The sequence below is a fragment of the Anas platyrhynchos genome, chromosome 6, assembly GCF_047663525.1.
Source record: "Anas platyrhynchos isolate ZD024472 breed Pekin duck chromosome 6, IASCAAS_PekinDuck_T2T, whole genome shotgun sequence".
In the NCBI taxonomy this organism is placed as follows: domain Eukaryota; kingdom Metazoa; phylum Chordata; class Aves; order Anseriformes; family Anatidae; genus Anas; species Anas platyrhynchos.
Genome location: NC_092592.1, coordinates 15,502,502 through 15,519,579, shown reverse-complemented (window position 1 = coordinate 15,519,579; position 17,078 = coordinate 15,502,502). Strand labels below are relative to the sequence as shown.

The window sequence follows — 17,078 nt, the reverse complement described above, 5'->3', positions numbered from 1 at the left end:
CTTTTGGAATGGATAATTTGCCATACTGAGTAAAGTAATTTGTCTGCTTAGCGTCCTATTTTCCTTCCAGCCATAACTAATGTGGAAAGCTAATATATTTTGCATTTTTATTCTACCTACACTCCAAGACTCTCAATGTTTTTCACTTGTTATGTGTTAGCATAAGAAGCCTTTAAGCTACTCTGATAACAGAAAGATCATAAATTATCTCCATTTGCCAAGGTGGGAAATAAAGCAACGGTGTGACAATGTGTTCTGGCATTCCTGGGACTGGATTTAGATCGCTATAGCTCTGTGACACTAAGCACTACTTCCATATATCTTTATCCTATCTGTTAAAATATGCACTTGTTTGTTTGTTTCAATCACAGTGATTTAACTTCATTTTGGCAGGTCTTGTGCCACTTTGTGTACCTTTGTTTTGTTTTGTTTTGTTTTTAACTCAAAAGAGGGCCACCCATAAATATTTTATTTGCCCTCTTTTCTTGTTTTGCCCAAGGAGACTCTGTGTATTCCTGGCAGTTCCTTGGTTCACCTACCTCTGTTAGGCTAGCTAAACCCAGGAAAATTTTCTAGGTCTCTGTGGTATTACAGATGAGGCACAGGCTTTTCTGATTAAGGTGACTGACCAGTTACACCTTGTTTTTTAGGTGTTTCAGCCTCCAAGCTGCCATGCCACAGGTGGCTGAAGCTGCTCTGTTGGAAGGGGAAGCTGCCAGAGCTGGAGGACATGATGGAAGTCGGTAAGTGAGAAGGATTCTTTGTTCTATGGATTCTTTGGTGTTTGTAGGCTCCTCCTTAGGAGCCACTGGTTAATATAAGAAAAAGACTTTCTAAGCTATGCATGCTGTTTTTTGTATCAATCCTGGTATTTGGTAGCTGTGGAGGTAGGGGATGGTGGCCTGGGCTGGTTTGCTGATGGCAGTGCTCCCTGAGCCTTGTGTCCCAGCTGTCTGCGTGTCCCTGGGTGGGTGGTAAGGGCTGGGGCACTGCATTCTGCAGGCTGTGCCCCTGGGAGTCCCCTCGAGGGCCCTGGCTGGGGCTTGTAGCTTCTGTCCATTTTTCTTTGTCCCTCACCCCTGGAGCTTTGTGCTGTCAGTTCTCAAGAAGATAAATGGCAATGCAGAGCTGCATGCCTGCAGCGATAGCAGTAACTTGTTCCTGCTAAAAGGAAGGCTTCCGCAGGGAAGCGGGGCTGGACCCTGCCTGACTCCCCTCTGCCTGTCAACATAGGTCAGGCATTTGACTTCTTCTGCTGTGTGGTTGGTCGTTTTGTTGTTTGGAGTTGCAAAATAATCTATTGCTCAACACAGTAATATAGATTTCCCTGCATTGTTTTTGGGGTAGCAAAATTTTCTGTTCATACAAAAAAAGTTGTTTCTCTTGTTCAGATTGTATAACATAAGGTATCCTCAACTCAGCAAACAGCAGGGCTTCCTAAGGTGTGTATTGGGCATAGTCTGGGCAAGCTTTAATTCGTGGTGTCCCTGCAGCTGTAACAAGGGGACAGCAATGAGCTGATGTGCAAACTGACCTGAGGAAGTAGGGAAGGAGCTGGGTCTGTAAGGGTTATTTATCTGTCGAGCCAAGCCCTCTTTCATGTCTTTTCTTGTGGAGTACTGATGTTCAGTGCTGGATAAGTGAAGCTACAGCAGCAGAGGAGCAGAAAAGAGATGACAATCTAGGCAGAAGCATGTATGCTGATTTTGAATGAGGGTGCTTGTCACGGATCGTGCCCAGGAGGACTGTAGCTGTTGTCTAAAAGCAGAGCGAGAATGAGGAAATGTTCTTGGTTTCAAGAAGGAGCACAGTGTCCGGGTAGGTGATCAGCAGATTACAATAGTGTACAGCTCTTGCAGTGCTGAGATACAAACCAAGGTCTGATCCAGCTGAGCAGCTTTTCTGCAAGGCTGTTACTTGGAGATGTGGGTGACCTTGGAAACAGAAGGGCTCTCCCTCCAAGAGGGCTGCTCAGAAAGTCTTGCAGTATTGCAGGAAAGGCATTTTGCAATATACCAGGTGGTGAGGATCAGCACAGGCTGGGATCAGTGCAATCTGGAATACCAGGTGGCATGCTAAAGCCTGGTGCCAGCGCAGACTTGCTATCATTCTCATCATATAATTCATTGGTGATCTTGCTAATTTGAAATCAGATCTGCATTTTGTATTGACTTAAATATGTTCTGCCAAATGAGTGGTAGTGTGAAAATCTAGCATTAATTGTGTGTGAAGACACGATTGAAGCCATCATCAAAGCAAGTGTAGCTCACTTTAAAGAAGTGTTTTTCACCTTTATCTCCTCTTTTTCCTCGCTCCCTGTTCTCTCCATCACCATTATCTTTATAATGTGACACTTAACAAAAACACTAGGGCTGTTGCATTGGCAGCCGTGCACAGGTACCAGTCAAGCCTGGATGGGGCTGCTGAAACACTCTGGGTCACAGCTGAGCTACAGGTGCTCACCACTGCCCTTCTGGTGCTCCAGATCTTTTCCTGAATGTGCATCGGGCATTGCCCAGTGGGACCTGGTTCAGTGACCTTTTGATAGGTTGTCAGTGTGTGGTTTATTTTCACTTCTCACACAGTTGCTGGAGCAAATGCCTCTGGCACAGATTACAGGTAAGAATGCACCGCAGATGAATCAGATGTGATGGGGCTGCCGCAGTCTGGAAGGATGAGTGCATGGCAATCTTTAAAGCCACATAACCTCTCAGATTTGACTCATGATGTGGCAAAACAAAGTGAGATGCTTAGTTTAAAATGGGGCTACGCTCTTTTTGTATCCATTTTGGAGGAAAAGCAATAGCTTTTAAAAATGTGGGTGTATCTATGAAGGAAGAAGCACTGAATAGAAACAGTGTGAAGAAAACAGTAGTGTTTGCAAGCTGTCAGAGGAGCTTGCCTCCTTATTGATCCTCAGGCTTAACAGAATGTGACAACCTACAGCAACAAAAGTGAACAAGCATGGAAGGATATACAACGCCTGATTAAAAATTTATTAAACTGAACTCCAAAACCTCTGAAGGATATTCATGTCAGGATTTTTTTTTTTTTTTTTCTTAGCGGTATTGCTAAACAATCTGGAGTGAATTAGGCCCCTGCAATTGGAAATTTAATTTGGGGTCATCTTTAAATGAACTCTAAAAGCATTAGACTCTGTTTGGCCAGGATCTTTTGCTTTGGGCCTAAGCCCAGCTTGTCATCTCCAAATCAATTCCAAGGTTCCTTTCCAGCCCAAGCTACTATTGATTTTCTTTTTTTCTTTTAACAGAAATTCATCTCTATGGTGATCACATTATATATCTTGGCCAGTAAATCAGTAAAGCCGATTTCAGACTAAGGGGAGCTGATGTACAAGGAAGTGCTGTTGCTCGCATTTAGCAGTGGCACAGCAGCTGGTGTGTGTCCAGATTGACCAATGTCCTCCCAAGGCCAAAGTTTGGGCTCACAAGGCTGTGGCTGCTCAGAATTCGTGCAAAAAAGAGCTCATGTATATATGCGTAGACATCTTAAGCACCTGCCCTGCTTAATCTCGAGTCTTGGAGATGGGTTGTTTCGCTGTTGGTTTGATCTGGAAGTAAAGTGTGGCCCAGCGAAAGGATGCTGCATCTTGCAGGGTTTTGCTTCTGTTGAGCTGTTATCAGAGGTGCTGGGGTGCGTGTTGTCACCTCTGTGGTGACCAGCTGTGACACATTTCACAGGAGCTCTTTGAGCTCTTTTTTTTTTTTTTTTTTTTTTTTTTTTGACTCAATTTCGGTTGTTCCTTCTATGCTATGTTTTGACAGAAGTCCCGTTTGATTCATTTGCAAGTGTTTTTGCATGAGGAGTGAATGTGAGGTGGCAAAGAACATTTTGATACTGTGCTAAAGGTAGCAGTACATGTAAAATATTTCCTTTCAAGACCTGCTTGCTGTTCATGAGCAAGAAGATCATACAAGGCAACATACAGCCACAGTGAGTTGGTTTCCCATTTGAACAGTTCTTATTTTTTAAAACATGTTGTTCTGGAAAAAGTGTGTTTGCAGACTGGAAAACTAAAGGTGTTCATGTAATATGAATTCTTACAGGCTAACTTAAAACATGTAAAGCAACAGATTATTATTATTTTTTAATTTTTCCAGGTGAAAAATGGTCTTTTTTCTAGTGTAAATTTTCATGGGAGTCCAGTGGAAAACAACTAGTGTGAACATAGTTTGAGTCAAGACATAGCAAATAACAAATCTATCTAAGTAAAGACCAGGTGGCAATACAAGCCAAAGCAATGGTGTCCTGTGTGCTACTAACTTAGTTAGTGCAGTTACCAATAATTACCACATCCTTAAATGACCATATTGTATTCAGTAATGTCAGTAAGGTCAATTCACAGTCATAGGATAAAAGGGGATACTCCAATAGCTCTTAATGTGCATCAAAATGAGAAGATTGATATTGACAAGGTGACCTCCGCTCCGAAGGGGCAGTTTATTTTGAATGCCTGTAGTTTTTCTTGTTTATGATTGACAGCCTCGATGGTATGACTATTTTCATTGTATGTGTGTGGTTTTTTTCTCCTAAAGGAGCAGCACAGTTTGTGCTAGTTATTTTGAATGATCCAGCAATAGCACAAGTTAAAAAAGACTAGTAAGATTTTTCTGTAGGAAGTTGCTACACCCCAGTGCCCAATGTCCCCCAAGTGCCCTTTGATCGTTCTCTGAATGACCCCGGCTCTGTGTTAATGTCTGGCATGCAGTTCCGCAATTAAAATGTGTGGCCTGACATCAGTTCCGAATTTGTCTTTCCTTCAATTTTTCATGTCCACCCAATTCATTCTTTCGTCCCCTTAACCTTCTCTGTGTCAGATGACTGCGTTTTATTCTTTGGTTGCTATCTGAGGAAAGTTTACGTGCAATTTACTTCTTCAGTTGTTCTCTTTTTCTCTCCCCCCTCCCCCCCATCTTTTACATTTTCACTGAGCTTTTTACTGAAAATGATTTTAATTGGTCTTCTGTAAAATACGGAACCATCCATACTCTTCTACTCCACAGAAATAAAGTCATCTTTCTAAGATATATTTTGCTAATTTGGAGAAGCTATGCTGAACAATGTTAAATAAAAATTGCCTGCAATGCACAGATCTGTATTTGCTAGTAGGGGAAAAACATTAATTTTAAAGGCAGCTAGTAAGCAAAGAAATGTATTGTTTGTAAATATTTGAAGGCAGACTAGGAAAATACTTCTTGAAAGCATTAACCACTGTTTTGTACTTGGAATTACATGTGCTATAAAATTTTGGCAACAGCTGTGCTCGTTTCTGCTTGAAGAATGCTTAGGTGCATGCGAAGTTGTAGGTTGGGGTAGCTAAATGCAGGTCTTGAAGACTGTTCTCTGTTTTGGGTGATGGGGAATTTGGACTTAGTGAGCATCATTACTATCAGAAGAAAAAGTGTTTTAAATATTCTTTTTTTTTTTTTTTTTTTAAAGTGAATATCTCTAGGATATGACTGTATTAGCTAAAGAGGGAGGTTATGACGTTATGGCTTGAACAGTCGATGCAACTGCTCTGAGAGGTGGAGGAGAAAGGGAAGTTATGAAGCAGAGCAAGCTTGTGACAGAACATAGGTTTCAGCAGAGGGCTCTTTAACCTAAGCTTCCTTGGAGGTTGAGTGTACTTTCTGCAGAATGCACTGTGTATTGCACTGTGCCTTCCTGAAGGATATAGTATCACAGTTATGGAAAGGATCTGCACTGGGTAAAATAAATCGTGCAAACACAGTGGCACCTGCAGTCCCCTGTTTGAAGCCTTTTGGTTTGCTAAATGCATTATAAGAGAAAAGGATGACAATTTTTTGAGGAGACCAACTCTGTGGTTACTGGTTTTCTGTCCTTCCCATGCTCCCTTTTTTTCTTCTGGAGATTTGTTTTGCAAATATGATGCGGCTCTGAACTCATGTCTGGTGCAGAAGTTGCTCCATTTCCCTTAGGTGGGTGGAGTCACTGCATTCAGGTGGCAAAGGGACATTCATTAGGAGAGCACTTTGAAGCAGGACTGTAGGTGTAGTACCTGTGCTCAGAGATTGCAAGTGGCTTGACAGCCCCAGAGTAAGCAGACAGACACCTTGGACCCTCCTGTCCAAGTTCTCTGGTTAATGTCCCCTTCCCCACACCAAACCTCTGGTGATGCCTGAGCAGCAGCACAGGGTGGTTGATGCCTCCTGTGTGTGTATTGGGGCTGGGAATGATGCCTGCTTTGATGTATAAGGTGAAGGAGTAGCTTATGCTTATTCCCATGTCAGGATCCGCATCACACCTTCAGCTGCGTGTCCAAATGTGAAAGTTTGGAATAAGTATTATAACAAGTGAGCAGTAGGCAAACGTAACTTCTGTTTTGATACATAATAATATTCTTTCTGAGATATTAGGAAATGCTTTGCCTTACGAAAGTTTTTGTCAGAAGGAAGGAGGTAGTATTTCAACTAAATTTTCAGGCTAGCAGTAACTGTCTTCTCTGATTTTCTGTTAGTCAAATCATAGGCATGTTTGAGATTGAAAAAAGGAAACAATATTTTACCAGGAAAAAAAAACCCTGATGCTTCAACCAACTCCTAAAAATAAGTTCAGAAACTGCACATTTGTAATGAGTTCACATTGATTTTTTTTTTTCCATAGATACAAAGATTTATTTTCTCTAGAGTGCAGTAAATCTGAGGTGGAAAACAGGCCAGCATACCTTCATCAGTTGCCTCTTGGGAAATGGCACTTGTGGAGAGATGGCCAGCCTAGAGACTTGCTCAGAAACTCTGAGCCTGAAACTCTCCTTCAGAGAAGCATTGCAAGGTTTAATTGCAATGACAATGATTTCAGTGTTTAGACCAGTAAACCCACCTGGCAGTTTCTTGAAGTTCAGCTGTATATGGTGAGAGATGGTAAACTACTTGTGGAAGCAGCACATCGTGACTTGCAACTGCGTATACATACATATGTATACATGTCTTGCTGTGAGCAGGGTGGGCAGCCAGAGAGCTCCAGAGCAGGATGAGAGGTGCGAGAGTGTGAAAGAAAGGGGGTCAGGGACTTCTGAGTGAGCAGAAGAGAGGTGTTTTTGTCAGGTCGGTTGAGAAATGGCTCTTGGTACAGAGGTGGCTTTTGCTGAGCATTTCGATGTTGCAGTGTTTGGTCACACTCTTCTGTTTGAAGGCACATCTTTCATATTAACCTGGGCAATGTAGATGTGCTAGAATGCTTCTCTTACTAATATCCATTAAAAACCATTTGCTTTAACCTCACACTCTTCATTGTCTTTGCAGGTTTTTAATTTGGGTTTTGAAGCGGTTTACTTCTGTATGTCTCAGGCTTCAGTGAACTCCTGTTCTACTCTCTGCTCTGGGGGCCAAGCTCTGGAACAGAAAAATGTACAAGCCTTAGGCACGCACTTGTCTTACCTGGGATGGCTCTTTCTCTGTAACAGGCCAAAAGAGCCAGGCAACTTTAGACAGTCCATAAGAAGAGCTTGAGAGGTTGATTGCATTATTCATTTATTTTTGTTTGTGTGCACGTTGTGCTAAATCCTTTCCAGCTCCTTAGACTGTCTCTATTGCAAAATTTGTCACCAATAGAAATGATACACCTAAAATTCATGGCTTGTTACAGGAGTTGATGCTAGGGATATTATATGATACTCAGTAATGCTGTTGATCTCTCCTAGCTCAGAGTAGGCTCAGGCAGATGATCAGATACCGGGTCTGCAGAGGGGTGCTGATAGGCAGTGGTGGACCTGAGCACTGATGGCCCTGGAGCAGGAGAGGGCTGGCGTGTGTGGGGCATCTGGTCTGTGTGTGCTGCTGCTGTGGCATCCCCAGCATGGCAGGGATGCACAGGCTGCCGCCCCGACCTGTGGTTCTGGGTCACGTTACCTCATGTGTTCCCCTGGGATTGCTGCTCTTTGCAAATGACTTGCTCTGATTGTATCTGCTTAATCTGGTTCTGCAGAAAGTACTGCTGGTATCTTTTGCACCAGTGGCAAAGCTCTTGTGAACAGTTACCCCTAAAGATAATGAACACTTGGTTTCTTTGAAACCCACGTAGTATCGAAACAAAAATATCTAAATTCCTTTTATTCAGGATACACAAGTTTTCAAGTGTTTACACTTTTTCTCTTCACCCCCCTCCCCCCCCCCCCTATTTTTTCTTTCTGTTATCATCTGAACTTTGTTTTCCCACCTTTTTAGTCCGTGGCCTGTACACAGTTTAACATCAGAGACATCAAACAAGAAGAAAAAGAAGCTCTGGGCAGAAAGTATTGCTTGCTCCTAGGGGTCTGTATCTCTGAAGCTCTGCAAAGTCTTCTGGTTCATCAGTCCGTGTGATTTGTATACAGCAGCCGCCACTGCCTCGCTACTTCTGCTGTTGGCTGTCCCGCCTGGGCAGGGGCCATCAGCAGAAATGGCTCCTGCAGTGCTGGGCTGGCACTGCTGAGTGTCGCCTCGGGCAGAGGCTGCTGCAGCCCTGCGAGAACTGGCCTGGTTCTTCCTCCACTGCCCTCAGTGAATTCCTGGAGCACAGGAAAAGGGCTGCAAGGGGCACAAGGTCCATGTTTTTCAGCAGTGAAGTTACTGTTACAGTTCTAGTGTAATCCCAGGCTGCTTTCATATACTCTCTTCTGAGGGTAGAGAAAATGACTACTATGACAAGGCAAGCATGCTGCTTTGGTTAAGATCTTTTTTTCCCCTTGGTATTAAGGAAGGGGGGAGTCTTGTTGATTTATTTCCATTTTTTGACTCTGGCATGAACCAGTAGCTGAAATCCCGAATGCTCTTTCCCCTGTGACCCTGCAAGTGGGAGTGTTAGGCAGGTTGAAGGCTTGAAGCATGCAGAGTGAACAGGCAGTGGTGTTTTGCTTTGTGTGGTGCTGTACCTCTAACCCCACTGTCAGCCCGTTGCTGACAGCAACAAGGACCCGGGTTGAATTTTAGGGGTCAGTAATGAACATTGGTTTAAGCTCCCACGTGGAAAAACTTAAGCTAATTGTCCTAGTGTTGAACAAGTTGCTCTTTGCTAAATAATTTAATAAAGTGGTGCTTTACTGCAGGGAGAAAAAGAGAGGGCATCAAGAAAGAAAACAGCTTTGTACACACTTCAACAGGCTGCTTCTTTCCCCAGGGCAGCCCGGGCTGCTCAACCGCCTGTGTGCAGGGGTAGTGCCGAGCGCTTACCTCCTGCCTCGTGGTCTGCAGCATACGTGCAGAGCCCTTATCTACAACAGAAAAATGGCTGCAGGTCAGCTTGTAACTACTGTTTTCAGGTCCTGTGAATCAGCCCTTCTCAAGATGAGAAAAGTCAGGCTGATTTCTTTCTGGGAGCTGGAAGTGTCTTGTGGCCCACTGGGTGCAGAGAAGACCTGTAAGTGTTCATGCAGAATTATGCATGCAAGTCACTTATTTTTTGGGTAATACCGTGGTATACTGCATTATCTTGAACAGGCACATGGGCGAGGTGTTTTCATTCTGTAATGTGGGGCTTTTTACATTGAGCTTGTTACCACTCTTAATTTTGCTTGCTTGTGAGTTGTGAAACTAGAGCATCTAGCCACTCAAGTGTGTCCTTGATCAGCTGGGTTGAAGTACAAAAGGGACTGACTGAAGTAATCTTCTGATCCCATGCTCTGGGAAGAAAACTTTTTATGAAAGGATGACGGGTAGGTATGAAGAATGGCAGGAAGGATCAGCTAAGCCTGCTTTGTGCCACAAGCAAGCCCTCAAGTGCAGGGTGCTCCTAGCTGTGCCAAGCTTCCACCTCACACAGTTGGCTCCTGCTGGCATCAGCCACTTTACCAGGATGTTACAGGTTGTACTGGTAGTGGGGCATGATTTTCCTTTCTTATGTCACTAGAGAAGTGGTAGGGATGTATTTAATTCTCACAAATGCTACTGAAGTAAAATAGTGTCAGAATATTTCTTTTGTCTAAAACAGATGGTGATGCTTGCACTGCACCCTCAGTTCTAGCATATTCTTAATGTTTTTTGTTGTTCTGAGGCATGATGGGCTTAATCTTTCCGATTTTGTTACAAAATCCAAGACTGATTGCTTTCAACACAGCTCACAAAAATATGGGCAGCAAGGGGCAGAAAAGTCAAAATATTTCAACAGTTGATATATTCAGTCTCTAGGATCTCATTATAATTTTATTTCTGCATTCAAATAGCGTATATGTATGTATATATACTTAAACACTCTAGCAAGGGGAAGTTAGATTTTTTGTTCTTAGTTTTCAGTAGATTTGCACAGAGTATTGCTGTATGTTGGTGACAAATACTATAAAAAGCAATGTAACAAAGATGTGCATTACACTGGCAACTAAATGTGAGATTCCTACAAATTCATAGTTTGAGTATATTGACTAAATTGTTCCTGAGTGGTATGAAAAGCAGTATTGTGCTCTCTTTTTTTCTTTCTTTTTTTTTTTTTTTTTTCTAATTTAGCTGAGAAAATCTGATTTTACAGGGCTGGGATGAAAAGCATTTTACAAAGGTATTCTGTTTGTGGATTTAAGCATATACTTCATAGGTTTTTGCAGCTGATGATGTGTGTCTGGAGAAGCGGGCTTCAGACTTCAAGGTTCTTGCCATTGTTCTCTGGGTGCACGCAGCTAACTTGAACTGAGCGAGTATTCTCTTGGTGCTGCTGACACGTGTGCCTCTAAGTCATAGTGTGTCCCTGTCTGTGGCTAGTCTTGTTCACTGAGGACATGCTGCATTTCATGTTTTTTTTTTTTTTTTTTTTTTTTTTTTTTTTTTTTTCTCTCCCCATATCATAGTTATAGCAGGAAAATGCTCTGTGTTCTTATTTTGTTCTGTTGGGCTTTTTTGTTTTTCTTGTCTATGGCAAACTGGACACCACACGTGAGAACTGTTGTAAGTGCTTGCTAATTCGGCTAGACACCAGGTACAATAGGTGACCCTGGCATCGGTTAATTACCATAATTCTTCCTGATGAAGAATTGCTCTAACAAACTTCTTGGTAGTCACATTCTTCCGCCCTATAAACGTAGCTGGAAAGGAGAAAGAGAGAAAATACTGCATGTCTTAGAGCCAGCCTGCTGATGTGGAGATTGACGGAAAAGAAATTTCTATTTAGTTGAATTCTCCATGACAGAAGTTATTGCACATATCCTACATCTCTTACTCTGTCCAACCTGTTTCCATAACAGTAGAAGCTTAGTTTCTCCAGCTTTTATTTCCATTCACAATGGATGATGCTAATGCATCCTGATACCGAGGAGAAACTTTCTTAAACAAAAAAAAAGTGTAATTTTTGGATTATAGGCAGGTACTAAAAATGACACTCACTTTCTAAAGTTCATAGCAGGAATATTTTCTAGGGCACCTGAGAGTTTCTTTTTTGAGCTTATGTTTCAAAACTGATAAAACGTGGATGGTTTGTTCTTGCTGCAGTATTAATTTCATTTATGAGGAAAGCCAAGATATCAAATATTGACCTGACCTAGAGAAAATATTGACGGTCGAACTAGAAACATTACTGGCTGAGGTGCTGGGACAAGAACAGGAATCCCTTACCAAGGGTGCACTGAGAACTTAGCTTGAGGCTAATGCAAAGAGACAGGTTGTGGGGGTTAATACTAGCTGGGGAAAGCCTCGGCAAAACCAGAAGGGAAGCGGTTTCTGAATGTCTTCCTAAATGTCATTAGGCTTTGGGGATTTAGGCACTGCTTTATAACCTATTGCAGAGTGATTGATAGTCTCCTAGTAATCCTTTTCCCCTTCCAAAACTCTAAGCCACCTGCGTTGCTCTCAGAAGGCAAGATATGACCCATCACATATACTGTTTGTTACACTTACCTTGTTTCCTCAAGTATACCTGTCATTGTGACCGGCAAAGTTCTAGAAGATTCTGTAACTTCATGTGTTGGACTTGTGGTATTAAAACACTTGATGATTTCTAGTCGGTGGCTTTATTTTTTTATTTTTTTCTTCCTTTGCCTCCAAATCATGTCAGTATTCCGGGCTCTCCTGCTATTGGATATTTGGATAACTATTGGATATTTTTATTTTACTTTGAACTGCTATTTAAAAGGATGTAGGAGGCACCTTGGGTCTCCTTAAATGACTGAACAGAAGGCAGTGGTGGTTACTGCTTGTCACTGTACTTTATACAGCATTAAACCAAGTGAATAATGTCAGGCATCAGCTATGAAGCTATTGAAAACAGCACCAGGTGAAGACAGTTTCATAGCACAGTGAAAGGGGAAATTTCTGGAAATGGTCTGGATGCTACTCCTTGCCTTGTCAGTATGACCAGGGGTGTTTGGCTTCTTGTATTTATTTCTCTATGTCTGCATGCTCCCTTTTTGTTCCTCACTGCGCATGCATGGGACACCCAATGAGCCAGGTCCTGGGGTTTGTCTTCTTTCCACTTCACCTTTTCAGAAGGGCTGAAATACTGGACATCTTCGGTCCATTTTGTTACTAAACTGAAAGCAATGCAAAATGGCTGATAGTGCTATGCACATATTGCATTCCAAGATCTTACAGCTACCAATTACTTGTAGTGCAGTAATTATTAAGTAAAACTGATCTGCCTGAGGTCAAAGCCAGAAATAGGGTATGTCTCTCCTGACTCCAGGTCCAGTGACGCAGCTGTTAATTCACACAGTGTCTACTTCGAGTTCATTAAAAATCTTCTCCCACAGCTTGCCTCCCTCAGCAGCCAAAAATTCTCCTTTTTAGTAGAAGAAAGGAGCTTCCTTTGGGACTCTGATTGCCCCCATGGTGGAAGAAGTTCTCCAGCTCAGTGTGCACTATCTTCTGAAGTGCTGTTAGCCCTTTTTGACCTAAGAAATAAGAAGGGAGCCAAACTCTTGCATCTAAGCTTGAAATGTGTGTAATGTAGCCAGGGTATGTGTGCTAGATGCTTTTTTCACAATGCAGAATGCTGCAGCTGATGTGTGTTAAAAGCTCTCTGAGATGAAAACTTGGTTTATTGTAACAGAGAGGATGCCCACTCCCCCTTCTAAGCCAACTAAACTTTTAAATAGAACTACAGAATAGGAAAATGGGAGTCAGGTTGTGTTTGTGGTGTGTGTGTATTTATTTATTTTAAAGAATAATAGATTTTTAGACTAGAAGCTAATACAAGTTCAGATAATACATGTCCAGGACTATTTAAATGAGTTCCTGCATATTAATTTGTATCCATACATGGAATGCTTTGAAAAATTATTTTGGAGGGAGTTGGGGCTATTGGAGTTGTTTGTTTCAGCATATGATGTTAAAAGCTAAATCCTGCATGTTTCTGGAAGAAGACCTACATATATGCTTTAAAATACTTAAGACCTCCTTCTAGTATAATAGGTGTACACTAAAACGATTGTTAGCATTTTCCAAAATGATATTGAAAATTAGTGTTAGGTATGTTTATGTACTCAGCTCGACCACAGATCCTCTAGAATGATTTTGGAAATGTGGCTTTAAGTTTTATGTTCTGTAATCTACTGGATGCTCCTTTTCACTCCTTAGGGTTGAATAATTGTTTTCTGAAAATCTTGCATGTTTTTTTCATATGAGTTCTCAGTCTAATGCTTTGAAAAGCTGCTACAGAAATTTGGTGTTATGAGTTAAGCTAGCTAAATAACTGGGGCTTTCTGCTGCCAGATTCAAGTCAATATTGCAGTATGGCATGTACACAAACATTGCAAGTGCTTGTAGTTGAAAGTGGCCAAGAAGTGGGAGAAAGGAAAGGAGAAAGAAGATTAAATCCCCTCATTATTCCTGCAGATGTTTGAGCTATTGGAGACAATAGCACTTTAACAGACTGTTCTTCCCCTCCATTCCAGGAGCGATGCCAGCGCTCACAGGAACAGGAAACTTGGCAGTCACAGGCGTCTCTTTATTAGTGTGCAGTGTCTCTTAAACTTTCTCTCACCTACCTCAGAGATATGCAGAATGACGGAGTTTCGTAGAAGTGAGAAACTATGGTACCTTAGAAATCAGACTGAGTTAGAGCTATGTCTTTCTACGTGTTGCTGCTCCTTCTTTTGAAGACATTCCCCATTATATTATGTATGATGTCAGAGCTTAATGATGTGAAAGACTAAATGTAATTATCAAAAACATAAAGCCTGTCTTCTCCAGGTACATCTAACTCAGATACTATGAAATGCACAGAGAATGGCATTCTTAATGATGCTCATGTCTTTTTTTCTTGCTAGTCATTTATTTATTTATTTTAAAATTATATCTTCAAATTTCGTACCCAGATTTTAAGGGGGTAGCACTGTTCATAAGATGTCATGAGTTGTGTATAGAAACTGTAGAAACCCAGCCCACATCAGGATCCAGTGGAATTCATATTTCTGTCAGATATTTATACTACCTAGATGAAGGACTGATACCCGTGCTTAATTTCAAGCTTAAGAATTAAAATACGCATATGGTTAGTGCACATGCTGAGCTGGAAACATGCAAGAATGATGCCAGAGTAATTTCTGTTGAGCACTTGTGTGCTCGCTTTGTGTATGATGCTACAAAAGTGTCAGTTTATTGCTGACAGCGATAATAACACAAGATCATATGCCTTCTTCCTGGAACACTGTTAATCAAAGAGATCAATACAGCAAAGAATATGCATGTAGGAAATATTGTCACACTGACTCTAACTTCTGATGATGGGCAGATTTCCTTTTCTTGTTCGTTCTGTTTGTACTTTTACTAACTTAAAGACAGCAATGATCAAATTTCAGTGGTATTGCAGAGTGAATATCAAGTCCCACTCTGGACTTCTAAATGCATATTTTTCTCTCTGTGCATATATCCTATTTGTGTATGAAAATATGTATGTATCATAACATTCTGTAGGTCTGTTCTTATAAATTTATCAGCTCAATATTGATTTATTATTTTTCCTTTAATTTTATTTATTATTTTTTTTAAACAGAATGGCACGTTGCCCTTACAAAAGGTATTCCTTTGAAAGGTCATCTTTAAGTAGGCTGACAAGGTTATTATTTTTAGCATGGTATAGTAAATAGGTTGGGGAAGGTACATCACGAAACCATGAGCTTAAAGGGGAGGAAGAGGCACTTCTATCTGTAGCAGTGATATCACATCAAGGATGATGTACTTGGAAAAAGGATCCATTAAGAACAGCAATCCTGAGAGCCAAAACAAATGACAGGATTAGCTGGATGGAGCATCTGTTATTAATACTGAACAGTGCTTTTTGAAAACGAATGTGAAGCATTAGCATGGTAGTGAAAATTAATTTTAAGGCTTTCTCATGAAAGAGAGAATGAATGAGCTTCATGCTTTTCTTTATTTAGAAGTATTGTTTTAATTTCTTGCTTTATCTGAAGTCTGAACTCAAATTCAATTCTAAGCGGAGAAGGGATGCCTGGAACGCTGGCTCTTCCCGATCCCCTAGAGGACAGCATGTCTGGTGCAGCACAGCAGATTACTTTTTAGGGGGACCTAACTACATGCTTGATCAGGGAAAGGCAGGCTGGCTAATGCTCATTTATTGAGTGGTAAGCAATGGAAAATTAGCAAGAAACTGTGGCACATTTTGAGGGCTTTATTGATCTGATTTCCCTGCAGAACTGATTTCTGCATGAAAGCAATCTACCTGCTCTCAGGAGCTGGGGTGCATACACTGAAGTTTAATTGAGTCTGGCAATCATGATAAATACAGATTGTTCTCAGGAGTCTTTCTCCAGTGGCACCAAAGAACAAATGCTCCATAATCTCCTGCTTGTTCTCTCCCTCTCCTCCCCTCCTTTTCTCTCTCTCTCTTTTTTTCTTTTTTTTTTCTTTTGGTCATTACTGCTTTTCTGTAGCAAATGCTGAGATTTGAAAGATTTATAGTGTACTTTTCTTCAAAATCTGGCATCACAATCCAATCCTTTTTTGTTAGGACTTGCTTGATGGTTGACAGTGACTGTTGTGAATGTCACTGTTTATAACTGTAGTGACCATTAAAGGTTGAGTACATTTTGTGTGTCTTTCCCTTGACTATAAACACAAGTTTACCAACAAATATCAAGCACAAGAAGGTTTAAGCTCTGCTATACACTGCAGAGATAGTAGTTGCTACAGCCTGCGGTTGGACAATGGTGCTTTATGCCACTTTATAGCAGCAGCTTTCATTGAGGGAGCTGGGACCACAATGATTAAGCATATTTTATAAGTATGCTTCAGAATATGTATTTATAAGCTTATTGTACTGTATGCTGAGTACACTGTGATACCCTGAGCCTTTGTCTGGGGAGACAGTGTGGCTGAATAGGTGCATCTCAACAGGAAGACCAAAGCCTGGGTTCCACTCACTGCCTCAAGAAACTTCTGTATCTCCCTCCCTCTCTTAGACTGTAAACTCGCACTGAGAAGGAAAGGTGCCTTCCTGTGTGCTGATACAGAGGAAGGAACAACAGGGATTTATCTGGCCCACAACATAAGACTTCCCTACTACAAAGACTAATAAAAAAAAAAGCATCTTCCTGCTTAACTTTAAGCCCTGTGTTACTGCAGTACAGCTGCAGATCGCATATTTTGCTCAAGTCTCTGGCTGTCCTGTGGAGTGAGCAGCAATTCCAACTTGTTAACTTGTGAGTGGAAAGGTCATTTCATCTCTGTTTCTCATTAGATGGCAGGTAAATGGCAGAGCTGGGCTCCTGAGCTGTGACAGGAAAGACCAAGTAGTGTGTCTCGGCTGTGGGGCGGGCAGGCGGCTGTACGTGCGGAGCTGCGGGCTGTAGGCACAGTGATTCTGATAGCTGCGAGATGGCCAGCTGTCAGCTGCATCCAAGTCCCCGGTGATATCAACCCAAATGAATTTTAGATTTTACTTTTGAATTCAAATAATTTCAAGTCATATCAGTAAGAATAACTACAGGGAAAATACAGTGTTTTCATTATCTACAGATTCTTACCAGAATACAGGAAATGCCAACCTAAAGGACTAAATTTAAAGGTTCTTAAGTAGCTTATGAGGTTCTGTCTTTCTAATACCTCGCTTCAGCTAGTATCTGACAGCTGTTTTGCTAATCGAAGCTCCAGCAGACAAAGTATTTTTGAAAAATATATCATCATTTA

General features: G+C 41.5%; 1 protein-coding gene across 1 annotated transcript in view; it reads left to right on the top strand.

The window, feature by feature from the left end:
• The first annotated feature begins 650 nt into the window (after window positions 1–650).
• The window catches only part of RET (ret proto-oncogene), a 273,120-nt gene continuing 256,692 nt past the window's right edge, over window positions 651–17,078 (top strand). The window contains exon 1 of the mRNA XM_072039478.1: window positions 651–743. The gene's annotated coding sequence lies outside the window, so the exon portion shown is untranslated. The remainder of the gene's footprint in view (window positions 744–17,078) is intronic.